General features: G+C 39.5%; 1 pseudogene; it reads left to right on the top strand.

Annotated features, from left to right (window-relative positions):
• Positions 1 to 2,748: 2,748 nt before the first annotated feature.
• On the top strand, positions 2,749 to 6,226 carry LOC141582857 (large ribosomal subunit protein eL15-like; annotated as a pseudogene).
• Positions 6,227 to 16,111: the final 9,885 nt, after the last annotated feature.

Genomic DNA, 16,111 nt, shown 5'->3' with positions numbered 1-16,111 from the left:
AGAAAGAGAATAGACAAGAATGACAGCAAGTCAGTGGTATGTGAGGCTGGCAGTGACACTTTTCCTTTTAGGTGGCCATGTTTCTTCTTTCTTCAGTAAGTTTTACCAGAATGTGTCTTTTTTTTTTTTTTTTTTTAATCTTTTTATTGTACTTTAAGTTCTAGGGTACATGTGGAGATCTTGCAGGATTGTTACATAGATATACACATGCCATGGTGGTGGTTCGCTGCCTCCATTGCCCTGTCATCTTCGATAGGTGTTTCTCCTAATGCTATCCCTCCCCAATGTCCCCACCCACTGCTATCCCTCTTCTAGCCCCCCAACCCCCAGGCCCTGTGTGTGATGTTCCCCTCCCTGTGTCTCCTGTGTCTTTGTGTTCTCATTGTTCAGCATCCACTTATGAGAGAATATGTGGTGTTTGATTTTCTGTTCTTATGTCAGTTTGCTGAGAATGATGGTTTCCAGTTTCATCCATGTCCCTGCAAAGGACATGAATCCATCCTTTTTTATGGCTGCATAGTATTCCATGGCATATATGTGCCACATTTTCTTTATCCAGTCTAGAATATGTCTTGGTATTGATCATTCAATATTGACACAATCATATATGCAGTGTGCACATTCATTATGGAATTTCATGTTCCTCCTTGAATTCTTGTATTTGTTCTTTGTTCGATTTTCTTCTGGATTACCCGTTATTTGCATTGTATCTTCTTTGCCTAGCTACAGTGTATGTCACGTTCTCAAGTCATTTGGTTTTCTTCTGAGTTTAAAAATTTTCCATTTTCACTTGGTTTTCTTCAGGCTTTCTCTGTTGTGTTTATTCATTCCTATGTTCCTTCTAGTTTAGTGTTCATTTTTGAAATTTTTTCTTTCATATCAAATTCTTCTCTGAATTCCATCATTTCATATCTAATGCTTTATGTTGTCATGCCTTTTATCATTAATACGAGTAATAATTTTAATATGTGTACTGTTGTCTGTAGGAATATTATTGTGTTCCTATTCTCATTTTTTTTTTTTTTTTTTTGAGATGGAGTTTTGCTTGTTACCCAGGCTGGAGTGCAATGGCGTGATCTAGGCTCACCACAACCTCCACCTCCTGGGTTCAGGCAATTCTCCTGCCTCAGCCTCCTGAGTAGCTGGGATTACAGGCACACACCACCATGCCCAGCTAATTTTTTGTATTTTTAGTAGAGACGGGGTTTCACCATGTTGACCAGGATGGTCTCGATCTCTTGACTTCATGATCCACCCGCCTTGGCCTCCCAAAGTGCTGGGATTACAGGCGTGAGCCACCGCGCCTGGCCTCTTATTCTCATTTTTAACAACATTGCCTGGGATTTGACCTTAATATTTTTGTTTCTCATTTTTATGTGAAGCTTGTTTTCCTGAACCTTTGGAAGGAACTTGGCTCAGGTTAGCTATTCTACCTTTATGCTCCTTTGTCTGTTTTTGTTCTCTGATGTTCAAAAATATGGTGGCTTGCTTTCTGAGGTTTATCAGCTCTGTTCCTCTCCCCCACTTTTACCTGGGCTGCTTTCCATCCTGGTGATTTTCTCTATCTGGCTCAACTCATGTATCACAACTAGTTCTTCCTCTTTAGTGTGGGATTCTGTTCTAGATGAGAGTCCTGGCCAGTCAGTTTTGGGAGTTCTTAGGGGCTACACTGTTCCAGCTCCTTTCAGACCTTATTATTCCTTCGATTCTTTATTAGAGACAAAACCTATCCTAATTGGCTTCCTTTTGCTTTCTCCCACAGAAATGCTGATATTCTGCAGGTTTCGTGACTTTTTAGTGGCTCTAATAATAAACAATAATTTATATTATGGAATTCCTGAGGATGTCACAGGAATACGGTTTTACGATGGTTCAACTTAGGATTTTTTTGATTTTATATTGATGCAAAAGCAACACATTCAGTAGAAACTGTACTTTGAATACCCATACAACTGTTCTATTTTTTACTTTCAGTATACAATTTAGTAAATTACTTGAGATATTCAACACTTTTATTATAAAACAGGCTTTGTATGAGATGATTATGCCCAATTGCAGGCTAACGTAAATGTGCTGAGCAGGGCTAAGCTATAATGTTTGGTAGGTTAGATGTATTAAATGCATTTTTGGCCAGGCACAGTGGCTCATGCCTGTAATCCCAGCATTTTGGGAGGTGTAGGTGGGTATATCAGCTGAGGTCAGGAGTTCTTGATCATCCTGGCCAACAAGGTGAAACTTCGTCTCTACTAAAAAAAAAAAAAATAGAAAAATTAGCTGGGTGTGATGGCAGGTGCCTGTAATCCCAGCTACTTGAGAGGCTGAGGCAGGAGAATTTCCTGAATCCAGGAGGCAGAGGTTGCAGTGAGCCAAGCTCGCACCACTGCATTCCAGCCTGGGCAACAAAAGTGAAACTCTGTCTCAAAAAAAAAAAAAAAAAAAAAGTACTAAATGCATTATTGACTTATGCTATTTCAACTTATGATGAGTTTATTAGGACATAACCCTATTATAAGTGGAGGAGCTTCTATACTTAGCTTGAAATGTTTTGGTTTTTCTTTTTATTGCTCTGCCTGTTTTATGTGGGAATTTAAAGAGATTGAAAAACTCCTTTTGCTTCCAGGATATGTTTTCATTTTAAAATATGTATTCAACTTTCTTTGTATACAAATTATAATGCAGCATTTTATATCAAGAAGAATTAATTTATGTAAACTATGTTACTGAATATTTACAAAGTCTTAAAATTATTTTGTTAATTTTGACTTTTTTAAAGGTTTTTTTTTTTTTTTTTTTTCCATTTTAAAATCAAAGCTTGTTTGTTGTTTGACAGAAGCCATTATTAACCTGAAGGTAAAACAAGTTAGCACTGCTGCTTAATAGCAAAGGAATTCAGTTGTATTTGCTGTGTTGTTATAATAGATAGTTATTGTCAGTTGAAAAAACTGTTTTATCATAAAATTGAGTCATTTATATAAAATTAAAATAGTACAACTTTATAGATTCAAAAGGATCAAAAATTTAATATTGTTTTACATTTTTAAAAGGAAAATATAATTTATTGTGCCACTTTTGAAAGATAACTTGCTTCCTTTTGAACAATTCATATTTGTTCATTACTCTTGTATTTTAGAATTTTCCTTTCTGCTTGGGACTTTTTTATCCCTCAAATTCCAGGAAAGAACTAGAAGTTTTGGTAACTGATTCCCGCCCCCCGCCAAATACATTTGACGTAGGATCTTTGTTTTTTAAGAGCCAGGGTCTTGCTCTATTGCCCAGGCTGCAGTGCTCACTGTGATATGGACAGGAGGCCAGGAAATACTGGGTAGAAGAGGGCTGTCCCAATGAGGACCACATGCTCATGCCTGGGACTGTGGCTCAAAGTGAGAACATGGATTCCTGTTTTCCACTTTGAATGTTGCGTTTTGGCCTGCTCCACACCCGATTCTGTACTCATACAAACCCTAGGCTCCACTGGTAGAGGGACAGGGGGCAGAGTGGAGAGGCCCAGGAGAGAAGAGAAGCAGCAGCCATATGTTGGAGAGAAGCAGCTTGACTTCAGCAGGACAGCTTGACAGTGGGACTTCAAAGAAGAGTTTGGCCAAGAACAGCTGAATTCCAGGGAAAGACCACCTTTCCACTTTATTCCCTTTCCAGCTCCCTACCTCACTGAGAGCCACGTCCACTGCTTAATAAAATCCTCCACATTCACCACCCTTCAATTCATTTGTGTGACCTGATTCTTCCCGGATGCCAGACAAAAACTCAGGTACCAAGAGGGTAGATGCAAAAGGCTGTCACCTGACCCTTCACTGAGCTGTTAAACACTTAAGCTGTCCATGGATGGCAAAACTAAAAGAGCACACACTTTCAGTAACACAGATCTTTTGGAACTCCAGGGGCATCGTGGGTACCCCCCAGACACTGCCGTGGGGCTGCACAGTTCTACTCCTGCCTGCATTGAGAAGCACCCATACTGGCCCCTGCAGCCGATCACCTGTGTGCTCTTCCTCCTATGAGGGGTTGAGAGCTGTGAGCTGGGTAAACTAGCCAACCCCAAAGGGGGTCAAGGGAACTATCGCTTTTCAACTGCAGCCTCAAACTTCTTAGCTTAAGTGATCCTTCTACCTTAGCCTCCCAAATAGGTAGGACTACAGGCAGGTACCACCACACCCAGCTGATTTTTATTTTTTTGTAGAGATGGGGGTCTTCCCTAATGTTGCCCACGTTGAACTCTTGGCCTCAAGCAATCCTTTTATCTTGGCCTCCCAAAGTGCTAGGATTACAGGCTTGAGCCATCATACCCGGTCCAACATAGGATTTTTAATAAGATTCTGTCTTTAGTGTGATGTTTAAAATCACCAAATTGATGGAAATTTGCTATTATTGCCTATCGTGTTTATCAGTCTATTATAGTCACAGGAAAAACAAAATCAACCAAACAAAAAATCTCTCTGCTGTAAAGAGATTCAGAAGCATCAGTAAACATTATTATGTAAAGTCTTTCTCTCCATTTGTGAAAAAGATAACTTGATGTACTCGATAGGTGTAAAACAATTGTTTCGATATTAAACACGTATAATAGCTTTTCTGTGGGATTTTTCTGTTAGTAAACATGGAAGAAGAGAATATAATACCAAGAACACTAACATATCAAATCAAAATCTGATTATGAAGTCTTTTAGCTTATTCATGATTGTATAAACCCCCATGTTTATTTTCACATCAAATCTGCAATATGCAGAAAAAGAAAAAGTGTTGAGTACAGCTCTTTCCCTTCCGTCTGGTGGCAGCCATCAGGTAAGCCAAGATGGATGCACAGAAGTACATCCAGGAGCTGGGTTTTATGGATGGATGCATAGAAGTACATCCAAGAAGCCGTTTTATGTCATGCGCTTTCTTCTGAGGGTCTGCTGCTGGCGGTACCGCCAGTTCTCTGCTCTCCGCAGGCTCCTCACCCCACCCGGCCTGATAAAAGCGTGCCGACTGGGCTACGAGGCCAAGCAAGGTTACGTTACATATAGGATTCGTGTTCCCCGTGGTGGCCAAAAACGCCCAGTTCCCACAGCAAGCCTGTCCATCATGGTGTTAACCAGCCAAAGTTTGCTCCGAACCTTCAGTCTGTTGCAGAGGAGCGAGCTGGACGCCACTGTGGGGCTCTGAGAGTCCTGAATTCTTACTGGGTTGGTGAAGATTCCACGTAAAAAAATTTTTTTGAGGTTATTCTCATTGATTCATTCCATAAAGCTATCAGAAGAAATTCTGACACCCGATGGATCACCAAAGCAGTGCACAAGCACGGGGAGACGCGTGGGCTGACATCTGCAGGCCGAGAGAGCCTGGCCGCGGAAAGGGCCCTGAGTTTCCCCGCGCTCTTGCTGGTTCTCACCGGGCGGACTGGAGAGGGCGCAGTGCTCTTCACCGCTGATATAAGTACAGTTTGTAAAATTCAGACCTAATAATTTAGGACAGTCAAAAAAAAAAAAAAGTGCTAATTAAGTTACCTTATTTATAGCCAAATTTAGTTGTTAAAATTCTGCACTTAGGGGGTCAGGTTTCATGTTTTATAGTTCTTGCTATTCACATGAAAACATGTGACATAATACTTATGCATTGAAAAGCCTATAAAATGCTTTTTGCTGTGCACTAGTTAATCAAACTGCTGCTGTAGTCACAGGAGAAAGAACAGAAGACTATAACTGTAAATACCACATGGCTGTGAAAATAGGGAGGATAACCTATAACTAATTATCTTTGGGGTTTTTTTAAAGTACATGTTTAGATAATCAACTATTCTCTTTATACCTTGTATCAGCTTTTCCCATCTAATCTGTAGCTGGAAAATCTTCATCAGAATTGCAAAATGTCTTTTGTCAGGATGTGAATTTTAATCAATTTGGCAAATACCAGTCTTACATAACTTAGGGCTTTCCAAGTTGAGTAAATAAAATCAATCTCCCCATTTTTATGACATTTACATCAATATATGATAACTGTAAGAAATGGTTTTCGTGTCTCCACTTGTGAATTAGTATCAGTTTGAATTTTCAAAAGCTTTTAGTGAAAGGCATTTCTTTGAAGGCTATTTTTGAATCCTCAAGATTAACTTTTATTAAGTGCATTGATGTGGAATTCAGTAACTCTTAAATAGTAGCTCCTCTTGAGAGTATTTAAACCTTTGAGCCATCAAGGAGTGTGGTGTGTGCCTATAGTCTCACCTGCATGGGAGGCTGAGGTGGGAGGATCACTTGAGCCCAAGGCTGAGGCTGCAGTGACCCATGATGGTTCAACTGCAATCCAGCCTGAGTGAGAGTGAGACCCTATCTCAAAAAGAAAAAAAAAGTTACAGTCTCAATATTCTAGAGTTATATGTTAACTATGGTTGCTCATTCTTGAAGCTCAGAGGATGTTGAAGGTGGGAGAAGGTGCTGGGAGATGTGCAGAGGAAGTACATGCAACAGAGTAATGGCGTCTGGCAATGAAAGAAGTGACAGAGCTATGGTTATGTGGTTCCTGAAGCCTATTTAGTGCAAGGGCAAATAACACACTCGGGAGTTTTTGCTTGCTCAAGTATCACAGTACAATACGATAATTGATGTATCTAATGATGAATCAGTCTGCAAGAAATGGAGTTCATGTGCAATTGTGTGCAAATAAGCTTCACAAAAACAGGTATTTTGGTGTAGGAAGACCGGGCAGCTTTGGTTCTTAACTTATTGGATAAATGCGGCATTATCTTTAGGCAGCTATTCGAAAACACACTGTTATACCCACTTAACGTTTACTCTGAGTCCTGGTTGTAGTCAAATTCTAAATTTGCTGGAAATGCTAGAAATGACATAATTTCTGTTCACTGAAACAACAGAATAAAGAAAAGGACTTGTGCACTCTGTGGTAGAGAGCCACTTAATGTCATTTGAAGCATGAGATACGTTGATTACTGAAAGCTGAAATTAGCCCCAGAACTAGTAGGCCGTGTTTGACACTTTAAAGGTATAAACTTGATGAAGAACATAATTAGGGATACAGGCTTTTATGCTTGTCAGAGGTAGGCGTCACATTGTTAACATACATTGCTTAATACTATTCTCTTGACAGATTTTCCAAATACAATTTTTTTTCCCATGGCAATATAAGCCACTGTGTCTGTGAGTCAATATGAACAAGATTTTTTTTTATGGTTGATTGCCATTGAATGATGAAAACCTAGAGGTATTATTAAAGTGAAAAATCATATACTATGGGTGTAACAAGTATGGGTTTTGTAACATGTCAAGGAGTTCAATTACACTAGTTAAGAAATTGAACTTTTTTTTTTTTTTTTTTTTTTGATACGGAGTTTCGCCCTTGTTACCCAGGCTGGAGTGCAATGGCGCGATCTCGGCTCACCGCAACCTCCGCCTCCTGGGCTCAGGCAATTCTCCTGCCTCAGCCTCCTGAGTAGCTGGGATTACAGGCACGTGCCACCATGCCCAGCTAATTTTTTGCACTTTTAGTAGAGACGGGGTTTCACCATGTTGACCAGGATGGTCTCGATCTCTCGACCTCGTGATCCACCCGCCTCGGCCTCCCAAAGTGCTAGGATTACAGGCTTGAGCCACTGCGCCCGGCCAAAATTGAACTTTTTATTAGCTGTGAGTTTGTTGTCTCAGGCTTCTTCACAATTCTGTGCAAAATTGCTATGAAAATTTTCTCTGAATGTGTTGTTTAAAATTTTTGTGTTTGTATTATCTTGAAAAGAGAGGTCCCAAATTGTATTTTCACAATGATCCCTGTAAATATTTAAACTTAATAAAAGCAATGAATAATCTTTGTTGCAGAATGTTCAATAAACAAACAATACCTCAGTAAAATAATAGAAACATAATAAACTTAAAATATTCCTTTAATTTTAAATTTCTGTCTTTGTTTAAAGGATAGGGTGGGAGAGAAGAGCGATCTTTAGGTTTTTATATTTAATTGAACTAACAGCATGTGCTGACAAGTAATAAATAACAGGGCCGAGCCCAGTGTCTCACACCTGTAATCCCAACACTTTGGGAGGCCAAGGTGGGAAGATCACCTGAGGTCAGGAACTGGAGACCAGCCTGGCCAATGTGGTGAAACCCCATCTCTACTAAAAATACAAAAACTAACTGGGCTTGGTGGTGCCTGCTTGTAATCCCAGCTACTCGGGAGGCTGAGGCAGGAGCATTGCTTGAATCCAGGGGGCAGAGGTTGCAGTGGGCTGAGATGGTGTCACTGCACTCTAGCCTGGGCAAAAAAGCAAGACTCCATCTCAAAAAAAAAAAAAAAAAAAAAAAAAAAGGAATACATAACATAGATTCAAAGTGACTAAATAAATTGCTTTCCACAAGCAATGATTCATCTTTTGTCTTTTCTTGCCATCAGACTAAGAGCTTCTTTTTGTCAGCCTATAAGGAAAAATATTTGGTAATGTAACAACCCTGTTTCTATTCCTGCAGTAAGAGCTCTATTACCTTCTGTAGAAGTTGCACTTTAAAGTATTTCAATACTATAATTAAATCTACATTTTGTTCATTTACCTAAATTTTTTTTTTTTTTTTTTTTTGAGATGGAGTCTCACTCTGTCACCTAGGCCGGAGTGCAGTGGTGTGATGTTGGCTCACCACAACCTCTGCCTCCCAGGTTCAAGTGATTCTCTTGCCTCAGCCTCAGGAGTAGCTGGGATTGCAGGCGCATGCCACCACACCCAGCTAATTTTTGCTATCTTTAGTGGAGACGGGGTTTCACCACGTTGGTCAGGCAGGTCTCAAACTCCTGACCTCAGGTGATCCACCTGCCTTGGCCTCCCAAAGTGCTGGGATTACAGGCATGAGCCACTACGCCCAGCCCCTTTACCTAAACTTTGTACAGTTATAAATGCTCAGTGTTTGTGGTGTTTCACAATATTTCTGGTAGAATTGTTTCCTGCTTAATTTTTCTTTCTACATAACCATGGGTTATTTAGAAGTATTTTTCTTAGTTTCTTAATATTTGGAGATTTTCCCAAGGATCTTCTCTTACTGATTTTTTATTTAATTGCATTGTGGTGAGGAACTATTTTGTTTGACTTGAATCTTTTAAAATTTATTGAGATTTATTATTACGGCCTAAAATATGGTCTATGTTGGTAAGTGTTCCATGAATACTTAAAAAAAATATGTATTTTGGTATTGTCAGGTGGAGTGTTATATAAACGTCAGTTAGGTCAATTTGGTTGATAGTTTTGTTCAAATCTTCCTATATTCTTATTTTCTGTTTATGTCTTCTGTACTTATTGAAAGAAAGCCTGCTCTCTGTTGATACATAACAAATTACCTCGAATTGGGCTTCAAAGAGCATACATTTATTATCTCAGTTTCCATAAATCAGGAATTAGGATGGTTTCACTGAGTCCTCTGCTCCAGAATCTCAGAAGATAGCAATCAAGGTGTCAGCTCAGGCTGTGGTAACTGAGGCTTGGGGGCCTCTTCCAAGCTTATGTAGCTGTTGGCAAAATTCACTTCTTTGCAGCTGTAGAACTCATGGTAGCTTGTTTACCATGGTCCAGTAGGTTAGAGAAACTGACATCTTCCATTGCTGACTTCTGGTCCACGCTTTTAAAATCCCCCACCTGATTACGTCAGACCCACCCAAGATAATCTCTTTCTTTTTTTTTTTTTTTTTTTTTTTGTGAGACGGAGTTTCGCTCTTGTTACCCAGGCTGGAGTGCAATGGCGCGATCTCGGCTCACCGCAACCTCCGCCTCCTGGGTTCAGGCAATTCTCCTGCCTCAGCCTCCTGAGTAGCTGGGATTACAGGCACGAGCCACCATGCCCAGCTCATTTTTTGTATTTTTAGTAGAGACGGGGTTTCACCATGTTGACCAGGATGGTCTCGATCTCTTGACCTTGTGATCCACCCGCCTCGGCCTCCCAAAGTGCTGGGATTACAGGCTTGAGCCACCGCGCCCGGCCTGATAATCTCTTTCTAAATTAAGTCAAAGTCAGTTGATAAGTAACTTGATTTACATCTACAGAGTGTTTACACTTTTGCCATCTTACGCAATCACGGGAGTAAAATTCCATCATATTTACAAGTCCCAGCCAGGGATTAACTAGAGCAGGTATACCAGGGGATGAGCATTTGGGGGGTGCTCTTAGACTTCTGCCTATCACAAAGCAGTATTAAAATATCTAGCAATTGTAAATTTGTCCATGTTTCCAATTTCATTAATTTTTTATTCAAGTCTTCTGAAACTTGTTGAGTACATAAATGTTTACTATTATATACTCAAAAAATTGATCCCTTTATCATTATGAACTAACATTTTTTTGAAAGGAGACAAAGCCTTAATTTTTATTTTTTTGTATTATACTTTAAGTTCTGGGGTACACATGCAGAACATACAGGTTTGTTACATACGTATCCACGTGCCATGGTGGTTTGCTGCATCCATCACCCCATCATTTACGTTAGGTATTTCTCCTAATGCTATCCCTCCCCTGAGCGCCCACCCCCCGACAGGCCCCAGTGTGTGCTGTTCCCCTCCCTGTGTCCATGTGTTCTACTTTTTCAACTTCCACTTATGGGTGAGAACATGCAGTGTTTCATTTTCTGTTCTTGTGTCAGTTTGCTGAGAATGATGGTTTCTAGCTTCATCCATGTCCCTGCAAAGGACATGAATTCATTCTTTTTTTTATGGCTATGTAGTATTCCATGGTGTATATGTGCCACATTTTCATTATCCAGTCTATCATTGATGGGCATTTGGGTTGGTTCCAAGTCTTTGTTATTGTGAACAGTGCCACAGTAAACATTCGTGTGCATGTGTCTTTATAATAGAATGATTTCTAATCCTTTGGCTATATACCCAGTAATGGGATTGCTGGATCAAATGATATTTCTAGTTGTAGATCCTTGAGGAATCACGACACTGTCTTCCACAATGCTTGCACTAATTTACACTCCCGCCAACAGTGTAAAAGCCTTCCTATTTCTCTACATCCTCTCCAGCATCTGTTGTCCCTGATTTTTTAATTATTACCATTCTTTTTTTTTTTTTAAGGCAGGGTTTCACCATGTTGGTCAGGCTGGTCTTGAACTCCCGACCTCAGGTGATCCGCCCGCCTTGGCCTCCAAAGTGCTTGGATTACAGGCGTGAGCCACTACGCCTAGCCGATGATTGCCATTCTAACTGGTGTGAGATGGTATCTCAGTGTGGTTTTGATTTGCATTTATCTAATGATCAGTGATGATGAGCATTTTTTCATATGTTTGTTGGCCTCATATATGTCTTCTTGTGAAAAGTGTCTGTTCATGTCCTACTCCCACTTTTGAATGGGTTTTTTTTTTTTTCATGTAAATTTGTTTAAGTTCTTTGTAGATTCTGGATATTAGCCCTTTGTCAGATGGGTACATTGCAAAAATTTTTTCCCATTCTGTTGGTGGCCGGTTCACTCTAATGATTGTTTCTTTTGCTGTACAGAAGCTCTGGAGTTTAATTAGATCCATTTGTCTATTTTGGCTTTTGTTGCCAATGCTTTTGGCGTTTTAGTCATGAAGTCCTTGCTTTTGTCTATGTTCTGAATGGTTTTGCCTAGGTTTTCTCCTAGGGTTTTTATGGTGTTAGACCTTATGTTTAAGTCTTTAATCCATCTGGAGTTAATTTTAGTGTAAGGTGTCAGGAAGGGTCCAGTTTCTGCTTTCTGCACATGGCCAGCCAATTTTCCCAACACCATTTATTAAACAGGGAATCCTTTCCCCATTGCTTGTTTTTGTGAGGTTTGTCAAAGATCAGATGGTTGTAGATGTGTGTTGTTGCCTTCGAGGCCTCTGCTTTGTTCCATTGGTCTTTATCTCTGTTTTGGTACCAGTACCATGCTGTTTTGATTACTGTAGCTTTGTAGTATAGTTTGAAGTGAGGTAGTGTGATGCCTCCAGCTTTGTTCTTTTTCCTTTGGATTGTCTTGGCTATGTGGGCTCTCTTTTGGTTCCATATGAAGTTTAAGGTGGTTATTTCCAGTTCTGTGAAGAAGGTCATTGGTAACTTGACAGGGATAGCATTGAATCTATAGATGGTGTTTTCTAAATATACAATCATGTCATTTGTAAATAGAGACAATTTGATTTCTTCTTTTCCTAATTGAATACCCTTTATTTCTTTCTCTTGCCTTATTGTCCTGGCCAGAATTTCCAATACTATGTTGAATAGGAGTGGTGAGGGAGGGCATCCTTGTCTTGTGCTGGGTTTCAAAGAGAATGCTTCCAGCTTTGGCCCATTCAGTATGATATTGGCTGTGGGTTTGTCATAAATAGGCCTTATTGTTTTGAGATATGTTAATCAGTAACTAGTTTACTGAGAGTTTTTTAGCATAAAGGGCTGTTGAATTTGGTTGAAGGCTTTCTCTGCATCTATTGAGATAATCATGTGGTTTTTGTCTTCGGTTCTCTTTATGTGATGGATTATGTTTATAGAGTTGCGTATGTTGAACCAGCCTTGCATCCCAGGGATGAAGCCCACTTGATTGTGATGGATAAGCTTTTTGATGTGCTATTGGATTCTGTTTGCCAGTATTTTATTGAGGATTTTCACGTCGATGTTCAATCAGGGATGTTGGCCTGAAATTTTCTTTTTTTGTTGTGTCTCTAGCATGTTTTGGTTTCAGGATGGTGCTGGCCTTATAAAATGAGTTAGGAAGGATTCTCTCATTTCCTTTCTTTCTTTCTTTCTTTTTTTCTTTTTCTTTTTCTTTTTTTTTTTTTGAGACAGAGTTTTGCTCTTGTTACCCAGGCTGGAGTGCAATGGTGCCATCTCAGCTCACTGCAACCTCCGCCTCCTGGGTTCAGGTAATTCTTCTGTCTCAGCCTCCTGAGTAGCTGGGATTACAAGCATGTGCCACCATGCCCAGCTAATTTTTTTTTTTTGTATTTTTAGTAGAGACGGGGTTTCACCATGTTGACCAGAATGGTCTCGTGACCTTGTGATCCACCTGCCTCGACCTCCCAAAGTGCTGGGATTACAGGCTTGAGCCACCACGCCTGGCCGGATTCTCTCATTTTCTATTGTTTGGAATAGTTTCAGAAGGAATGGTACCAGCTCCTCTTTGTACCTCTAGTAGAATTTGGCTGTGAACCCATCTGGTCCTGGACTTTTTTGGTTGGTAGGCTATTAATTGCTGCCTCAGTTTCAGCTCCTATTATTGGTCTTTTCAGGGATTTGATTTCTTCCTGGGTTAGTCTTGGGAGGATGTAAATGTCCAGAAATTTATCAATTTCTTCTAGATTTTCTGGTTTATTTGCATAGAGGTGTTCATAGTATTCTCTAATGATAGTTTGTATTTCTGTGGGATTGGTAGTGATATCTTCGTTATCATTTTTTATTGCATCTATTTTAATTCTTCTCGATCATTATGAGCTAACATTCTTATTCCTATTAATGCTCTTTGCTCTGAAATCTATTTTTTTCTCACTCTGTCACCAGGCTGGAGTTCAGTGGGGGCAATCTTATCTCATTGCAACCTCCGCATCCCAGGTTCAAGCGATTCTCCTGCCTCAGCCTCCCAAGTACCTGTGATTACAGGCGTGCACCACCAGGCCCACCTAATTTTTGTATTTTTAGTAGAGACAAGGTTTCACCATGTTATTCATGATGATCTCCATCTCTTGACCTTGTGATCTGCCTGCCTCGGCCTCCCAAAGTTCTGGAATTACGGGCATGAGCCACCATACCTGGCCAACATATTTTCTTTATCTGTGCTGAGATATTTATCTCTTCATTCATCTGGACATTATTTATTTTTACTTCATTGAATGTAGTCATAACAACTACTTGAACATCTTTGTCTGATAATTCCAATATCTGCGTTATCTCAGTTTGCCCTTCATAAATTGTCTTCTCCCTTTTGAATAAATCAGATTTCACATTTTCTTGGGTTTTCATTTTTGGGCACTTCTGGACCCATTTGAATAGATAGTGTAATGATTATGTTGTGGAGGCTCTGAATTCTATTATATTCCTTTATGTAATAGAATATGGTTTATTTTCTTATATTCCTCTAAAGAGTGTTGGCATTTTTGCTTCAACGGGCAGCTAGCTTGATTAGACTCAAGTTTTAAACATAACGGATCACAGCTCAACTCTCAGTTTAGTTCCTCTAGCCTTAAAAACAAGTTGCTTTGATTCTGCCATATGTATCACATGCATGGTTTAGGTCAGAGACTTGGGGAGAGTTTACACATAGAGTATGTGAGCCCTTTCCCTACTTCGCTTTATTCTGGAATTACTCCTCACAGTTTAGGTAGTCTGTGGCTTCCTCTGGCTCTGTCCTCATCTTCATTGGCAAGAAAGTTGTCATGTTTTCTGTGAACTCAGCTGCCCTGAATCATATTATACCCACAGACTATTCTCAGGCCAAAGCCACAAATGATAAGGAGCTCACATTGCGTTAATTCCCTTGTCTAAATTTTTACTCTACTACAAAGTCTGCTTGACTTGGCTTATTCTCCAGAGCCTTTGGATACTTGTTTCTTATATTTTATCCAGAGTTTGTATATTTTTATTATTCGTTGAGAGGATCAGAATGTTATAACATTACTCTGCTATAACAAAAGTAGAACTCTTTTTTTTTTTTTTTGAGACAGAGAGTCTTTCTCTGTTGCCCAGGGGCATGATCTCAGTTCCGCCTCCTGGATTCAAGAGATTCTCTCCCTCAGCTTCCCGAGTAGCTGAGATTACAGGTGTGTGTCTGGCTAATTTTTGTGTTTTTAGAAAAGACAGGGTTTCACTATGTTGGCTAGGCTGGTCTCGAACTCTTGACCTCAAGTGATCTGCCTGCCTTGGCCTCCCAAAGTGTTGGAATTAACAGGTATGAGCCACTGTGTCCAGCACAGAGGTAGAATTCTTTATGTCTGTGTATACCCAACATTTAGTTCCCACTAAAGTGAGAACATGCAGTATTTGGTTTTCTGTTTCTGTGATAATTTGCTTAGGAAAATGGACTCCAGTTTCATCCATGTTGCAAAGGATATGACTTACTCTTTTTTATGGCTGCGTAGTATTCCATGGTATATATGTACCACATTTTCTTTATCCAATCCACCATTGATGGTCAACGAAGTTGATGCCCTGTCTTTGCTATTGTGAATAGGGCTGTCATGAACATACAAGTGCATTTGTCTTTTTGATAGAACAATTTATTTTCTTTGGGTATACACCTAGTAATTAGATTGCTGGGTTGAATGGCAGTTCTAATTTTAGCTTTTTGAGACATCTCCAAACTGCTTTCCACAGAAGCTGATCTAATTTACATTTCTATCAACAGTGTGTGAGTGTTCCCTTTTCTCCACAACCTTGTCAACATAGTTATTTTTTTACTTTTTAGTAATAGCTATTCTGACCGGTATATCATGGTATCTCATTTTGGTTTTTATTTGCACTTCCCTGATGATTAGTGGTGTTGAGCTCTTTTTAAAAAATGTTTTTTGGCCACTTAATATTTTGTTTGTATGTTTTCTTCTGAGAAGTGTCTGTTCCTGTCCTTTGCCCACTTTTTATTGTGGTTATTTGTTTGTTTCTTGCTGGTTTAAGTTTCTTATAGATTCTGGATATTAGACCTCTGTCAGATGCATAGTTTGTGAATATTTTTGTTCATTCTGTATGTTGTCTTTTTACTCTGTTGATAGTCTCCCTTGCTGTGCAGAAGCTCTTTAGTTTAATTAGGTCCTACTTGTCCATTTTTGTTTTTGTCACAGTTGGTTTTGAGGACTTGGGCATAAATTCTTTGTTAAGGCTGATATCCAGAGGAATATTTCCTAGGGTTTTTCTAGATATTTATAGTTTAAGGTCTTATATTTAAGTCTAATTCATCTCAAGTTAGTTTTTTTGTATGGTTATAGGTAGGGGTCCAGTTTCATTCTTCTGCATATGGTTAGCCAGTTTTCTGAACACCATTTATTGAATAGGGTATTCTTTCCCTACTGCTCATTTTTTACTGACTTTTTTGATGATCAGTTGGTTGTAGATATGCTGCTTTATTTCTGGGTTCTCTATTCTGTTCTGTTGGTCTATTTGCCTATTTTTTGTACCAGTACCATGCTGTTTTGATTACTGTAGTCTTGTAGTATAGTTTGA

Source organism: Saimiri boliviensis, chromosome 2 (assembly GCF_048565385.1).
Source record: "Saimiri boliviensis isolate mSaiBol1 chromosome 2, mSaiBol1.pri, whole genome shotgun sequence".
Taxonomy (NCBI): Eukaryota; Metazoa; Chordata; class Mammalia; order Primates; family Cebidae; genus Saimiri; species Saimiri boliviensis.
The sequence above is the reverse complement of the archived record's forward strand: the minus strand, read 5'-3'. Positions and strand labels throughout refer to the sequence as shown.